At 43.7% G+C, this 15,869-nt stretch overlaps 1 long non-coding RNA gene across 4 annotated transcripts in view; it reads right to left on the bottom strand.

The window, feature by feature from the left end:
* Positions 1-10,682, bottom strand: part of LOC141584528 (uncharacterized) — a 49,070-nt gene extending 38,388 nt beyond the window's left edge. For 2 of the 4 annotated variants that reach the window (XR_012517593.1, XR_012517595.1), the window contains exon 1: positions 8,236-10,682. This is a non-coding gene — a long non-coding RNA (uncharacterized LOC141584528). The remainder of the gene's footprint in view (positions 1-8,235) is intronic. The other 2 variants (XR_012517596.1, XR_012517594.1) reach the window with 2 other exon arrangements.
* Positions 10,683-15,869: the final 5,187 nt, after the last annotated feature.

Raw genomic sequence — 15,869 nt, 5'->3', positions numbered from 1 at the left:
ATACAGGAGGCCAACAAACATATGAAAAAATGCTCATCATCACTGGTCATCAGAGAAATGCAAATCAAAACCACATTGAGATACCATCTCACACCAGTTAGAATGGCGATCATTAAAAAATCGGGAAACAACAGATGCTGGAGAGGATGTGGAGAAATAGGAACACTTTTACACTGTTGGTGGGAATGTAAATTAATTCAACCATTGTGGAAGACAGTGTGGCGATTCCTCAAGGACCTAAAAATAGAAATCCCATTTGACCCAGCAATCCCATTACTGGGTATATATCCAAAGGATTATAAATCATTCTACTACAAGGACACGTGCACACGAATGTTCATTGCAGCACTGTTTACAATAGCAAAGACCTGGAACCAACCCAAATGCCCAACGATGATAGACTGGATAGGGAAAATGTGGTACATATACACCATGGAATATTATGCAGCCATCAAAAACGATGAGTTCACGTCCTTTATAGGGACATGGATGAACCTGGAAACCATCATTCTCAGCAAACTGACACAAGAGCAGAAAATCAAACACCGTATATTCTCGCTCATAGGCGGGTGTTGAACAATGAGAACACATGGACACAGGGAGGGGAGCACTACACACTGGGGTCTGTTGGGGGGAAATGGGGGAGGGGCGGGGGGTGGGGAGGTGGGAAGAGATAGCATGGGGAGAAATGACAGATACAGGTGAGGGGACGGAAGGCAGCAAAGCACACTGCCATGTGTGTACCTATGCAACAATCTTGCATGTTCATCACATGTACCCCAAAACCTAAAATGCAATAAAAAAAAAAAGAAAAAAAAAAAAATTAGACTTACTTAAAAGTAAAAAATGTTTGTTTATCGAAAGACACTATTAAGAAAGTGAGGAAAAGCCACAGAATGTGTGAAGATATTCATAACATTCTGCATAGAAGAAGGCGTCTATGTAGAACATATAGAAAGAATGTCTAGTAATTAGAAGAACACAAAAATCCCCATTTTTAAAAACAAAAACATAGGCACAATAGCCAGCATTTCATAACAGAATACTCAAATGAACAATAAGCATATCAAAAAGTGCTCGAACGCATTGTTTTTTGGAGAAATGCAAAGTAAAATCTCAATGAGATACCACTATTCCAAGGTACCACCATGCATTCACCAAAATGGCTAAGATTTAAAAAACATCAACAACAACAACAACAAAAACCTAGCATCAAATGTCGACAAGAATATAACTGTTCGAAACACTCCTGCATTGCTACTGGAGTGAAAATTAGTACACCCACTTTGGAAAACTGGCAGTGTCTACTAAAGCCACCCTATGACCGGGCAATTACACTCCTACGTCTATACCAAGGAAAACAAACAAAACCAATAAAAGAAACCTCAGGCTTCAAATACTTTGTCTCACCTAGACAACATTTGCAAGAGGGTCAGTCAGGATAGGTAGCATTCCACCGGCAGCTATCCTTTGTCACTTTTTACCTGATTTCTCAGAGCTTAGTTTCTTCTACTTTGCAATATGCAGTTGGCTTTATGACCCAGTTCGAAGAAGTTTTGGAATAAAACTGAGCAGAAGTAAATAAATATAAAAACCCACGTGGAGAAAGATGACAAAGGAAAGGAGAAAAAGTCTAATCCTCTATTCATTTGCCTCCTCCACCTGCTGACTTCCCGGTCCTGCCACTTTCTAGGCTGCAGAGCCCCATGGGGGATGATGCACCATCTGCCACCATCTATGAACTCTCAGACCCAGATTGGGCTTGCCAGCAAGGCTCCCAGGGACCAGAACAAAAAGTCTGAACTGACTCACCCAGAAAGTAGAAAAGAGAAGTGAAAGTATTAATATTTGTGAATGCCTCCGTATTTGTGAAAACTAGACCATAGATATTGTGGGTTTCTCAACTGTTGTGCAAATGTGGTAGCAGGGAATTAAGAGAGACTTACAGAGTCATGCCTGGAGGGCCAGAAGAGAATGTAGCCCAAGGAGGAGGAACAGGAGATCAACTCCAAGGAGTCCACAGAAGTCAGGGGACCGTGTGTTTATGCAAAGGAAAGAGAGTGGAAAAGTCTATTTGACCAAAACTGACCGAAGTTGTTTCTAGGGGAAATAATGTAGTTGATTTTAGAGAGAAGTAAACCTCTATTTGGCCTCCTCCCCTTGCAGAGATGGCCATGGAGAAAAAAAGGGAAAGACAGACACTTCGAAGCCTGTCTCAGGCCTATGAGTTGTTTGGGCCCATTGTGACCTTGACCGGACAATTTAGACCTCAAGCATTTGGATATAGGTTGGAGGAAGCTGAACTGCTCTACATCACAAAGTCAGGGGAATTTCCTTAGAGTTTCTGGAAAGCAGCTAGGGAGGAAAAAGAGAAACCCCTGGACCACTGGGGCCAGAGGCAGGAGCCAAGTTGGTAAAAATAGCCAACTTTTTAAAGATAGTACAGATATGAGGCTTTAAAAACATATATATACCCCGAGAGACTGGACACAGTGGCTCACGCCCGTAATCCTGGCTGAAGAGGGCAGATCACGAGGTCAGGAGTTCAAGACCAGCCTTGCCAACAGAGTGAAACCCCGTCTCTACTAAAAATAGAAAAATATTAGCCAGGTGTGGTGGTGTGTGCCGGTAATCCCAGCTACTTGGGAGGCTGAGGCAGGAAAATCGCTTGAACCCAGGAGGTGGAGGTTGCAGTGAGCCGAGATCACACCACTGCACTCCAGTCAGGGCAACAGAGCTAGACTCCATCTCAAAAAAAAAAAAAAAAAAAAAAAAAATACTTCCAGAATTCGACATTCCTCCCACTTAGAAGTGGAGTCTGTGTCTCCTTTAATCTGGGATCTGTGACTAGTTGGCCAACAGAATGTTTGAATATGGCAGAAGCAATGCTATGCTGATTTTAAAACCAGGCCTTAAACCACAGGAGGGCCCCAGCCGGCCATGTGGTGTGCCATATTGGGAGTAGATGCTGCAGCCCCCATTGGGCTGCCAGGAGACACCCATGTAGAGCACACACCGTCTCCACTGAGCTCTGCCCAAACTGCAGTTGCATCACAGAATAATACAGGACTTTTGTTGTTTTAAATCACTGCTTTAGGGTGGTTTTTATTCACAGTAGTATAACTGGAACAGATTTTGAAGTAGGTTGCAGTTGTAACAAAAACATGAAACGTGGGGTATTTGGCTGTGGGACAGAGCACTGGGTAGAAGCCTAAAGGTGTTCCAGAAGATGTCAGTGCAGTGAATGGGAAAGCGATAGAAACCCTAGTGGAATGTGAAGGAAGGAGACCTTGTTATGTATCAGTAAAAGTTCTGTAAAACTCTCACCTGCAGTCATGGGGAAGTAGAAAATGTACCTAACAAGGTCAATAATCTAGAGATATTCAGGCAGTGGAGGTCAAGACAGCTTCTCATAAGACGGGCCAAGAGGATTAGAACCGATATTATCTAGGTCTTAAGGGGTGAGATGAAGATCCAGCTACATTTCTGTTTGCACAGGGATTTTTTTCACTCGTACTCTATTATTCAAGAAGGATTCGAAGTGACATTTTTAAATACTGAAAATGTATCAGTGCAAAGTTCAAGATAAACTGGAGCAAAGAAAGAATGGAAGTGGAACATGAACTAAAACCAGGGACCGGAACTCTGAGCAGAACTGTGGGGCAGAGACAGGGAGGCAGCTGGGAGCCCTGGGGGCGCTGGAATCCAGGGCCTAAGGTGAGCAGAGGCCAGAAGCAGATGAGGATTCAGGGGTCCCCGGGGAGCTGTGCTCCAGAAAGATGCTTTCTAAATCATGCTCCACTGAATCTGACTTCTGTTTAAGAGGAATCCCAGGACATAAGGGTTCTGTGCCCAGATAATGCAAAATGTGGGTCAACGAGGCTTCTATCCTCCTTCTCCTGCATCCCCCACCCCTGGTTTGCATTTCTTTCCCCACAAATTGGGTACAGATCCCAGCCCACCAGTGACATCTTCACTGGTAGACAGACACATGCAGGTCCTGCACAGATCTTTCCCTCTCTCCCCCTTCCCCACCCTCCCTCACTGGCTCTGACTTGTCACTTGTATGTCGCAATGTCTCAGCTGAGGCAGGATGCACTCCCTCCAAGCAGAGCCATCTCTCCAGAGTGCTGCTCTCTTTTGCTCTTAACCATTATGGAGAAAGTGAACCTAAGCAAGAGAGTGGCCCAAATGTGCTGACTTCTCTGACTCCCTTGACAAGAACAAAGCACTTGGGTGTTCCTCAGATGCCTGGGGGGAGGATTAGAACTCTTGTGGTTCAGAAATAACCCTTTGATTCTAAACCCCATACTCCACTCAATAGAAAGATCTGCATTGCAATATCATACCCTAGCTGCTAATAACACACTGTAACTGAGTTTCCATCTCCCAGTTTTTTTGGTTTTGGGTTTTGGGGTTTTTTTTGAGAAGGAGTCTCACTCTGTCACCCAGGCTGGAGTGCAGTGGCACGATCTCAGCTCGCTACAACCTCCGTCTTCCAGGTTTAAGCAATTCTCCTGCCTCAGCCTCCTGAGTAGCTGGGACTACAGGCACGTGACACCAGCTGGGCTAAGTTTTGTATTTTTAGTAGAGATGGGGTTTCGCCAAGTTGGCTGGGCTCGTCTCAAATTCCTGACCAGTAGCGAGTTACAGGGAGCTTATTCTTATTTCAGGCCCAACTGTGTAGTGGATTTATTACTGGGAAGATTGAAAGGAATGAGGATCTTGGCCAGGTGTGGTGGTGTATGCCTGTAATCCCAGCTACTCGGGAGGTGAGGCAGGAGAGTTGTTTAAATCCAGGAGGTGGAGGTTCCAGTGAGCTAAGATTATGCAACTGCATTCCAGCCTGAGCAACAGAGTGAGACTCCATCTCAAAAAAAAGGAATGAGAGGCCAGGTGAAGTAGTTCAAGCTTGTAATCCCAGCTCTTTGGGAGGCCAAGACAGGTGGATCACCTGAGGTCAGGAGTTCAAGACCAGCCTGGCCAACAGAGCAAAACCCCATCTCCACTAAAAAAAAATACAAAAAAAAAAAAAAAAAGCTGGGCGTGGTGGCAGGTGCCTATAATCCCAGCTACTTGGGAGGGTTAGGCAAGAGAATTGCTTGAACCCAGGAGGCAGAGGTTACAGTGAGACAAGATCATGCCACTGCATTCCAGCCCAGGTAACAGTGCAAGACTCCATCTCAAAAAAAAAAAAAAAAAAAAAAAAAAAAATGCAAATTCAAGAAATTCAGAGAACCCCTGCAAGATACTATACGAGACAATCATACCCAAGACACATAGTCATCAGACTTTCCAAGGCCAACACAAAAATAAAACCTTAAAGGCAGCTAGAGGAAAGGGTCAGATCATGTGCAAAGGGAACCCCATCAGGCTAACAGCAGGCTTCTCAGCAGAAACCTTCCAAGCCAGAAGAGTAGGGACCTATTTTCAGCATTCTTCATATCCCACCAAACTAACCTTTATAAGCAAAGGAGAAATAAAATCCTTTCCAGACAAGCAAATGCTAAGGGAATTCATTACCACTAGACCAAGCTTACAAAAAAAATCCTTAAGTGAGTTTTAAACACAGAAATGAAAGAACGATACCTCCTACTACAAAAACACCCTTACAGACTTAGCCCACAGGCCTTGTAAAGTAACTACACAATCAAGACTACAAAGCAACCAGCTAACAACATCATGACAGGAACAAAACCTCACATATCAATATTAACCTTTGATTTAAACAGTCTAAATGCCCTCCTTAAAAGTCACAAACTGGGCTGGGCATGGTGGCTCACACCTGTAATCCCAGCACTTTGGGAGGCCAAGGCAGGCAAATCACCTAAGGTCAGGAGTTTGAGACCAATCTGGCCAATATGGCAAAACCCCATCTCTACTATAAATACAAAAATTAGCCAGGCATGGTCCTGGGCGCCTGTAATCCCAGCTACTTGGGAGGCTGAGGCAGGAGAATCACTTGAACCCAGGAGGTGGAGGTTGCAGTGAGCCAAGATCTCACCACTGCACTCCAGCTTAGGTGACAAGAACAAAACTCTGTCTAAAAAAATAAAAAATAAGTCACAGAGTGGCAAATTAGACAAAAAAGCAAGACCCAACTGTCTGCTGTTTCCATGAGACTCATGTTACATGTAATAACACTCATAGGTTAAAAGTAAAGGGATGTGCCGGGCGCAGTGGCTCAAGCCTGTAATCCCAGCACTTTGGGAAGCCGAGGCGGGTGGATCACGAGGTCAAGAGATCGAGACCATCCTGGTCAACATGGTGAAACCCTGTCTCTACTAAAAATACAAAAAATTAGCAGGGCATGGTGGCTTGTGCCTGTAATCCCAGCTACTCAGGAGGCTGAGGCAGGATAATTGCCTGAACCCAGGAGGCAGAGGTTGCGGTGAGCCAAGATCGCGCCATTGCACTCCAGCCTGAGTAACAAGAGTGAAAGTCCATCTCAAAAAAAAAAAAAAAAAGTAAAGGAATGCTTGGGGAGCTGGGGAGAGATAGCATGGGGAGAAATGCCAGATACAGGTGAAGGGGAGGAAGGCAGCAAATCACGCTGCCATGTGTGTACCTATGCAACAATCTTGCATGTCCTTCACATGTGCCCCAAAACCTAAAATGCAATTTAAAAAAAAAAGTAAAGAGATGGAGAAAGATCTATTATGCAAACAGAAAACAAGAAAGCAAGGATTGCTATTGCATATCAGATAAAACAGTAAACCAACAACAGCAAAAATAGAACAAGGAAGGCATTACATAATGATAAAAAGTTCAATTCAACAAGAGGACTTAACTGTCCTACAACATTGGAGCACCAAGATTCATAAAACAAATATTTCTGGCCTACAAAAAGATGTAGACAGTCACACAATAATAGTGAGGGACTTAACCCCCCACCACTGACAACTTTAAACAGATCATCAAGACAGAAAACTAACAAAGAAATTCTAGACTTAAATTTGACACTTTACCAATTGGACCTAACAGGCTTCTACAGAATACACTACCCAACAACCACTGAGTATACATTCTTCTAACCTGCACAGGGAACATACTATAAGATTAACCATGGCTGGGCACCATGGCTCACACCTGTAATCCCAGCACTTTGGGAGGCTGAGGAGGGCAGATCATGAGGTCAGGAGTTCAAGACCAGCTTGGCCAACACCGTGAAACCCTGTTGCTACTAAAAATACAAAAATTAACCAAGCAAGGTTGTGCATGCCTGTAGTCCCAGCTACTCGAGAGGCTGAGGACAGGAGAATTGCTTGAACCCAGGAGGTGGAGGTCGCGGTAAGCCAGGATTACACCACTGAACTCCGGTTTGGGCAACGGAGTGAGACTTCCTCTCAAAAAAAGATTAACCACATGTTTGGCCATAAAGTAAGTCTCAAAAAATTGTTTGTTTTAAAAATCAAAATCATACCAAACAGACTCTCAGACTGCAGTGGAATAAAGATAAATCAATACCAAGTAGATATTTCAAAACCACAACTTGCTTTTGAATTACTTTTGAGCAAACAACAAAACTAAAGCAGAAATCAAAAAAGTATTTGAAATTAATGAAAACAGTGACACAACATACGAAAATCTTTGGAATACAGCCGAAGCAGCCTTTTAAGAGAAAAGTTTATCATGCTAAACACCTACATTAAGAATTTTAAAAGATCTCACATTAACAATTTCACATTGCACCTAGAGGAACTAGAAAAACAAGAACAAAACCCCAAAGCTGGTGGAAGAAAAGAAATAACTAAAATCCAGGCAGAATCAAACAAAATTGAGATTCAAAAATGCATACAAAGGATAGATGAAACAAAGAATTGGTTCTTTAGGCTGGACACAGTGGTTCACGCCTGTAATCCCAGCACTTTGGGAGGCCGAGATGGGCAAATCATGAGGTCAGGAGTTCGAGACCAGCCTGGCCAACATGGTGAAACCCCGTCTCACCTAAATATACAAAAATTAGCCGGGCATGGTGGTGCATGCCTGTAATTCCAGCTACTCAGGAGACTGAGGCAGGAGAGTTACTCAAACCTGGGAGGCAGACGTTGCAGTGAGCTGAGATCGCGCCATTGCACTCCAGCCTGGGTGACAGAGAGAGACTCCATCTCAAAAAAAAAAAAAAAGGTTCTTTTAAAGGATACACAAGGTAGATAGACTGCTAGCTAGATTAACAAAGAAAAAGAGAAGATTCAAATGAGCACAATCAGAAATGACAAAGATGACATTATGTACCTGTGGTCCCAGTTACTCAGGAGGCTGAGGCAGGAGGATGGCTAGATCCCAGGAACTTGAGGCTGCAGTAAGCTGAGATTGTGCTACTGCATGGCAGCCTGGGTGAAGAGCAAGACCTTGTCTCAAATAAATAAATAGATATATATTTAAATTAATAATAATCCCATTAAAAAGTGGACAAAGGACATGAACAGACACTTCTCAAAAAAAGACACACAAGCAGACAACAAACATATGAAAAAATGTTCATCATCCTAATCATCAGAGAAATGCAAATCAAAACCACATGAGATACTACCTCACACCAGTCAAAATGGTTATTATTCAAAATAGAAAAATAAGAGGTGATGGCTAGGGCTGTAGAGAAAATAGAAGGCTTATCCACTGTTGTAGCAGATGCAAATGACTTCAGCCTCTCTGGAAAGTGGTTTGGAGACTTCCCAAAGAACAAAAAACAGAATTGCCATTCAACCCAGCAATCCCATTACTGGGTATATACCCAAAGGAAAATAAATCATTCTACCAAAAAGATGCATGCACCCATACATTCACTGCATCACTATTCACAATAGCAAAGACATGGAATCAACCAAGGTGCCCATTAGTGGTGAATTGGATTAAGAAACTGTAGTACACATACACCATGGAATATCACACAGCAGTAAAAAAAGATTCTCGTGGCTCACACCTATGATCCTAGCACTTTGGGAGGCTGAGGTGGGTGGATCATGTGGTCAAGAGATCGAGACCATCCTGGTCAACATGCTGAAACCTGGTCTCTACTAAAAATACAAAAATTAGCTGGGCATGGTGGTACATGCCTGTAGTCCCAGCTACTTGGGAGGCTGAGGCAGGAGAATTGCTTGAACCCAGGAGGCGGAGGTTGCGGTGAGCCGAGATCACACCGTTGCACTCCAGCCTGGGTAACAAGAGCAAAACTCCATCTCAAAAAAACAAAAAAAAGATTCTTCACATGGATGCAACTGGAGGTCATTATCCTAAGCAAACTAATGCAGAAACAGAAAACCAAATACATGTTCTCACTTCTAAGTGGGAGTTAAAAATTGGGTACAAATGGACATAAAGATGGGAACAGTAGACACTGGGGACTAAAGAGAGGGGAGGCGGGAGAAACCAGGGTTAAAAACTCACCTACTGGGTACTAAGCTCACTACCTTGGTGACAGGAATAATCGTACTGCAAACCTCAGCATCATGCAATATACCTTTGTAACAAACTTGCACTTCTACCCCCTGAATCGAAAATAAAATTTGAAAATGAAAAAATAAAAACAAAAAATTAGTTGCATTTCTATAATATATGCTAACAGCAAACTGCTTGAAAATAAAATTAAGAAAACATTCCCATTTGCACTGGCATCAAAAAGAATAAAATACCTAATAATAAGTTTAACCAAGGAGGTGAAAGATTTGTACAATAAGAACTATAAAAATGGATGAAAGAAACTGTAGAAGACACAAATAGAATAATACCATTAAAATGCACATACTATAGAAAGTGATCTGCAGGTTCAAGCAATCCCTACAAAAATTTCAATGACATATTTTACAGAAATTTTTTTTAAATCCTAAATTATGTGTAGAACCACAAAAGACCCCAAATAGCTTAGGCAATCTTGAGAAAGAAGAATAAAGATTAAGGCATCACTCTTCCTAATTTCAAATTATATTACAAAAATATGCAGTAATTAAAATAGTATAGTACTTGTATTAAAAACAGACATATAGGCCAGGCACGGTGGCTCATGCCTGTAATCCCAGCACTTTAGAAGGATGAGGTGGGCGGGTCACCTGAGGTCAGAAGTTTGAGACCAGCCTACCCAACATAGTGAAACACCATCTCTACTAAAAATACAAAAATTAGCCGAGCATGGTTGTGGACACCTGTAATCCCAGCTACTCGGGAGGCTGAGGCTTGAGAATTGCTTGAACCTGGGAGGCAGAGGTTGCAGTGAGCCAAGATTGTGCCATTGCACTCCAGCCTGGGCAACAGAGTGAGACTATATCTCAAACAAAAACAGGCACATAGAACAATGGAATCCAATAGAAAGTCCAGAAATAAATCCACATATACACAGTCAACTAACCTGCAGCAAAGGCACCAAGAATCCACAGTAAGACAAAGATGGTGTCTTCAATAAATAATGGTAGAAAAATGGAATATCCATATGCAAAAGAATTAAACTGGATCTTTATCTTATGCAATACCTGGAAATTAACTCAAAATGGATTAAAGAGTTAAATGTAAGACCCAAAACTGTAAACTTCTAGAAGAAAAGAAGAGAAAAGCTCCATGTCACTGGTCTTGGCAAAGATTTTTTGACATGACACGAAAAGCACAGGCAACAAAAGCGAAAAGAGACAAGCGGAATTACCACGAACTAAAACACTTCTGAGCAGCCCAGGAAATGATCAACAAAATGAAAAAGCAACCGACGGAATGAAGAAAATATTTTCAAACCATATGCCTGGTAAGTGTTTTGTTTTGTTTTGTTTTGTTTTTAGTTTTAATATCTTTTTAAAAAATACTTATTTTAATTTTTGTGAGTACATAGTAGGTGTATTTATGGGGTATGGTAAGGATTAAGTATCTAAAACATATAAGGAATTCATGCAACTCAATAGCAAAAAAAAACACAAATCCCAACTGAAAAATGAGCAAAGGACCTGAAAAGATGTTTTTCCCAAAAACAGATATACAAATGGTTAAAGGGTATATGAAAAGGTGCTCAGTATCACTAATCATCAGAGAAATGCTAATCAAAACCACAGTAAGATGTCATCTCACGCCTGTTAGATGGCTATCATCAAGAAGTCAAAAGATAACGAGTGTTGGCAAGGATGTAAAGAAAAGAAAACATTTAAATGTGGTTGGTGGGAATATGAATCAGCGCAGCCATTCTGAAAAACAGTGTGAAGGTTCCTCAAAAATTTAAAATATGGGCCAGGCACAGTGGTTCATGCCTGTAATCCCAGCACTTTGGGAGGCCAAGGTGGGCAGATGCACCTGAGGTCAGGAGTTCCAGATCAGCCTGGCCAACATGGCAAAACCCCGTCTCTATTAAAAATACACAAATTAGCTGGGTGTGGTGGTGTGTACCTGTAATCCCAGCTACCCAGGAGGCTGAGGCAGAAGAATGGCTGGAACCTGAGAGGCAGAGGCTGCAGTGAGCCAAGATCGAGCCACTGCACTCCAGCCTGGGCGACAGAGCAAGACTCTGTCTCCAAAAATAAAAATTAAAAATTAAAAATTATAAATAGAATCAGGTGTGGTGGCTCATGCCTGTAACCCCAGCACAGCACTTTGGAAGGCTGAGGTGGGTGGATCAGTTGAGGTCAGGACTTTGAGACCAGCCTGGCCAACTTGGTGAAATCCCCATCTGAACTGAAAATACCAAAACTAGCTGGGCGCGGTGGCACACACCTGTAGTCCCAGCTACTTAGGAGGCTGAGGCAGGAGAACCATTTGAACCTGGGAGGCAGGGGCTGCAAAAGCCAAGATCTTGCCATTGCACCCCAGCCTGGGTGACAGAGTGAGACTTCATAAAAAAAAAAAAAAAAAAAAAAAAAAAAAAAACTTACCATAAGATTCATCAATCCCACTATCGAGTATATATACAAAGTAAATTAAGGCCAAGTGCAGTGGCTCACACCTAAAAATCCCAACACTTCTAGTTCTACAGTATATTCATAAAAAGTGAAAGCATTATCTTGGATATTTACACACCCATGTTTACAGGAGCATTCAGTGGCCATTCACAATGGCATAGTATTGCACCATAAAAAGGGGATAAAATGTTGATACATGCTGCAGTATAGATGGACTTTGAAAACACTGATCTAAGTGAAATCAGCCAGACAAATTGACAGTTTAACGAATTGACAGTAGGCTTCAGAAGTTGGATAATAACAAATTCTTCCAAAATAAAGGAGCACGTTCTAACCCAATGCAAGGTCAAATGTGTGATTCCACTGATCTGATGTACCTAGAATAGGCAAATTCATAGAAACAGAGAATAGAATAGAAGTCGCCAGGGGATGGGAGGAGGGGGAAGAAATGACGTGTTATTTGTATGACAAGTAGAGAGTTTAGGTCGGGAATGACAAAAAAGTTTTGGAAACAGTGGTGACGTTTACAAAAATGTATTGTGAACGTATTTAATAATGCCACTGAATTGTACCCTTACAAGTGGCTAAATGAGAAACTGATAATGATGAATAATAAAATATATTAATGACAAAATGGCAAACATGATGTGTACTTTGTTATAATAAATAATAATAATGATGATGGGAGGGACACACATTACTTGAATGTGGAGCTTCATGTTAATTAGTCCAACTAAGCTAGCACATGGTGCTCTCTGGAGAGAGGGGACAGACAATAGCACTGAGTATAACTGGGGACAGAAAAATAAATTGGCGGGGGCAGGGAGCTCAGTTTAGTGGAGAGTGAGATTTTGTAGAGAATGAATGTCATGACCAAGAAGTCTCTCAGAGCCACAGTTGAGCTGCTTTTCCTGCTGGTTTCTGATATGTCTAAAACAGCGGCATGGGCACGGGCCTGAAACTGACCTAACCAAGCTCTCTTCTCCTCCCTGGATTCAGTCACACCTGGGTGAATGAGGTTTGAATGTGAAATTTAATAGTGTGGGGATGGATTCTTTTGGTGTTTTTTTTTTTTTTTTTTTTTTTTTTTGAGAAGGAGTCCCACTCTGTCACCCAGGCTGGAGTGCAGTGACATGATGGCAGCTCACTGCAACCTCTGCCTCCCAGGTTGAAGTGATTCTTGTGCCTCAGCTTTCGGAGTAGCTAAGATTACAGGCACCCACCACCACACCTGGCTAATTTTTGTATTTTTAGTAGAGACGGGGTTCGCCATGTTGGCCAGGCTGGTCTTGAACTCCTGACTTCAAGTGATCCGCTCACCTCAGCCTCCCAAAGTGCCAGAATTACAGCCGTGAGACACCGTGCTGGGCCGACTTAATTGTTTAAGAGAAAACGAAACGAAAGAGGAAATTAAGGGGAGGGAAATCGCTGCCCCAGCTCGGTGCTCTTGCCCTGAAGAAAGAGCTGCACTGCCTTTTCAGGCACCCTCTGCGCTGCCTTTTTGGGCACCCTCTGCAGAGCCACCAGCTGCAGTGCCTGCATGACAAAGGTCTAGCTCAAGGGCCTGGCTTCCTCCTCAAGCAACACTGACAGGAAGCAGGGCTCACTCTTCCTGCACCAGTACACTCACAGGAAGTCAGCTGCTGTCACAAGCGCAGCCTTCTGAGAGCCCAGGCACTTTCCCAGAACCCCACCCACACCCAGTGGAGCTGATGTCCAGCCAGGGTGCTGCACTAAAGCCCTACACAGTGATGAAGCATAAAGACGCTTTTAGCCTAGTTGGGAAAAAGCCACTGCCCTGAGTCCCTGGAAAGAGCTCAGGAAGGCCAAGCACAGTGTCTCACAGCTGTAATCCCAGCACTTTGGGAGGCCAAGGTGGCCAGATCACAAGGTCAGGAGATCGAGACCATCCTGGCTAACATGGTGAAACCCCATCCCTACTAAAAATACAAAAAATTAAATCGGGCATGGTGGCATGCGCCTGTAATCCCAGATACTTGGGAGGCTGAGCCAGGAAAATCACTTGAACCCAAAAGGCAGAGGTTGCAGTGAGCCAAGATCATGCCACTGCACTCCAGCCTAGGCAACAGAGACTCTGTCTCAAAAAAAAAAAAAAAAAAAGAGCGAGCTCAGGAAATGCTACCTCAAAATATGCCGCTTTGGTGTGCTGATCACTTTGAACCAAAGAAACCTGAGAAAGAGCAAAGGCAGAGAGACGTTTCCCCTGAACTCCCCCTTGCCTAAAAACAGATCCGCAATCCCCTCCCAGAGAATTTTTGAGAAATAAAAATCAAAACCACAATGAGATACCATCTCACACTTGTTAGGCAGTTAGCATCAAAAGGTCAGAAAAATAACAGGTGTTGGCAAGGATGTACAGAAAAGAAAACACTTTTATGTTATTGGCGGGAATGTAAATTGGTACTGCAATTCTATAAAACAGTGTGAAGTTTACTCAAAACTTAAAAATAGGGACTGGTTTGGGGGTGGCTGGCAAGATGGCCAAATAGGAACAGCTCCGATCTGCAGCTCCCAGCAAGATCAACACAGAAGGTGGGTGATTTCTGCATTTCCAACTGATGTACCCAGCTCATCTCATTAAGACTGGTTAGACAGTGGGTCCAGCCCACAGCAAGCAAGCAGAAGCAGGGTGTAGCATCACCTCACCCGGGAAGCACAAGGAATCAGGGAACTCCCCGCCCTAGCCGACAGAAGCCGTGAGGGACCGTGCCATGGGGAGTGGTGCATTCCGGCCCAGATACTACCTTTTCCCACAGTCTCTGCAACCCGCAGACCAGGAGATTCCCTCGAGTGCCTATCCCACCAGGGCCCTGGGTTTCAAGCACAAAACTGGGTGGCCATTTGGGCAGACATCAAGGTAGTTGCAGGAGTATTTTTTGTACCCCAGTGGTGCCTGGAATGCCAGTGAGACAGAACCATTCATTCCCCGGGAAAGAGGGCAGAAGCCAGGGAGCCCCGTCGTCTAGCTCAGCAGATTCTCACAGGGTCCAGCAAGCCAAGAATCACTGGCTTGAAATGCTCGCTGTCTGCACAGCAGTCTGAAGTCAACCTGAGATGCTCCAGCTTGGTGCGGGGAGGGGCATCCACCATTACTGAGGCTTGAGTAGGTGGTTTTTCCCTCCTGTAAACAAAGTTGCTGAGAAGTTCAAACTGTGCAGAGCCCACAGCAACTCAGCAAAGCTGCTGTAACCAAACCACCCCTCTAGATCCCTCTTCTCTGGGCAGGGCATTTCTGAAAGAAAGGCAGCAGCCCCAGTCAGGGACTTATAGATAAAACTCTCATCTCCCTGGGACAGAGAACCTTGGAGAAGGGGTGGCTGTGGGCACAGCTTCAGCAGATTTAAACACTCCTGCCTGCCAGCTCTGAAGAGCACAGCACTCAAGCTCTGCTAAGGTACAGACTGCCTCCACAAGAGAGCTCCTGACCCCCAGGCCTCCTGACCATCAACCTCCCAGCAGGGGTTGACAGACACCTCATACAGGAGAGCTCCAACTGGCTTCTGGCAGGTGCACCTCTGGGACAAAGCTCCCAGAGGAAGGAGCAGGCAGCAATCTTTGAGTTCTGCAGCCTCTGTTGGTGATAACACAGGCAAACAGGGTCTGGAGTGGACAGAGAATGAGTTTGACAAATTGACAGAAGTAGGCTTCAGAAGTTGGATAATAACAAACTCTTCCAAAACAAACGAGCATGTTCTAACTCAATAGAAGGAAGCTAAGAACATTGAAAAAATGTTAGAGGAGCCAGGCACGGTGGCTCAAGCCTGTAATCCCAGCGCTTTGGGAGGCCAAGGTGGGTGGATCACGAGGTCGAGAGATCGAGACCATCCTGGTCAACATGGTAAAACCCCATCTCTACTAAAAAAAAAATACAAAAAAAAAAAATAATAACTGGGCATGTTGGCACGTGCCTGTAATCCCAGCTACTCAGGAGGCTGAGGCAGGAGAATTGCTTGAACCCAGGAGGCGGAGGTTGCGGTCAGCCGA

This window comes from Saimiri boliviensis, chromosome 5 (genome assembly GCF_048565385.1).
Source record: "Saimiri boliviensis isolate mSaiBol1 chromosome 5, mSaiBol1.pri, whole genome shotgun sequence".
Taxonomy (NCBI): Eukaryota; Metazoa; Chordata; class Mammalia; order Primates; family Cebidae; genus Saimiri; species Saimiri boliviensis.
Note: the sequence above shows the minus strand (reverse complement) of the source record. Positions and strands in the feature narration are given on the sequence as shown.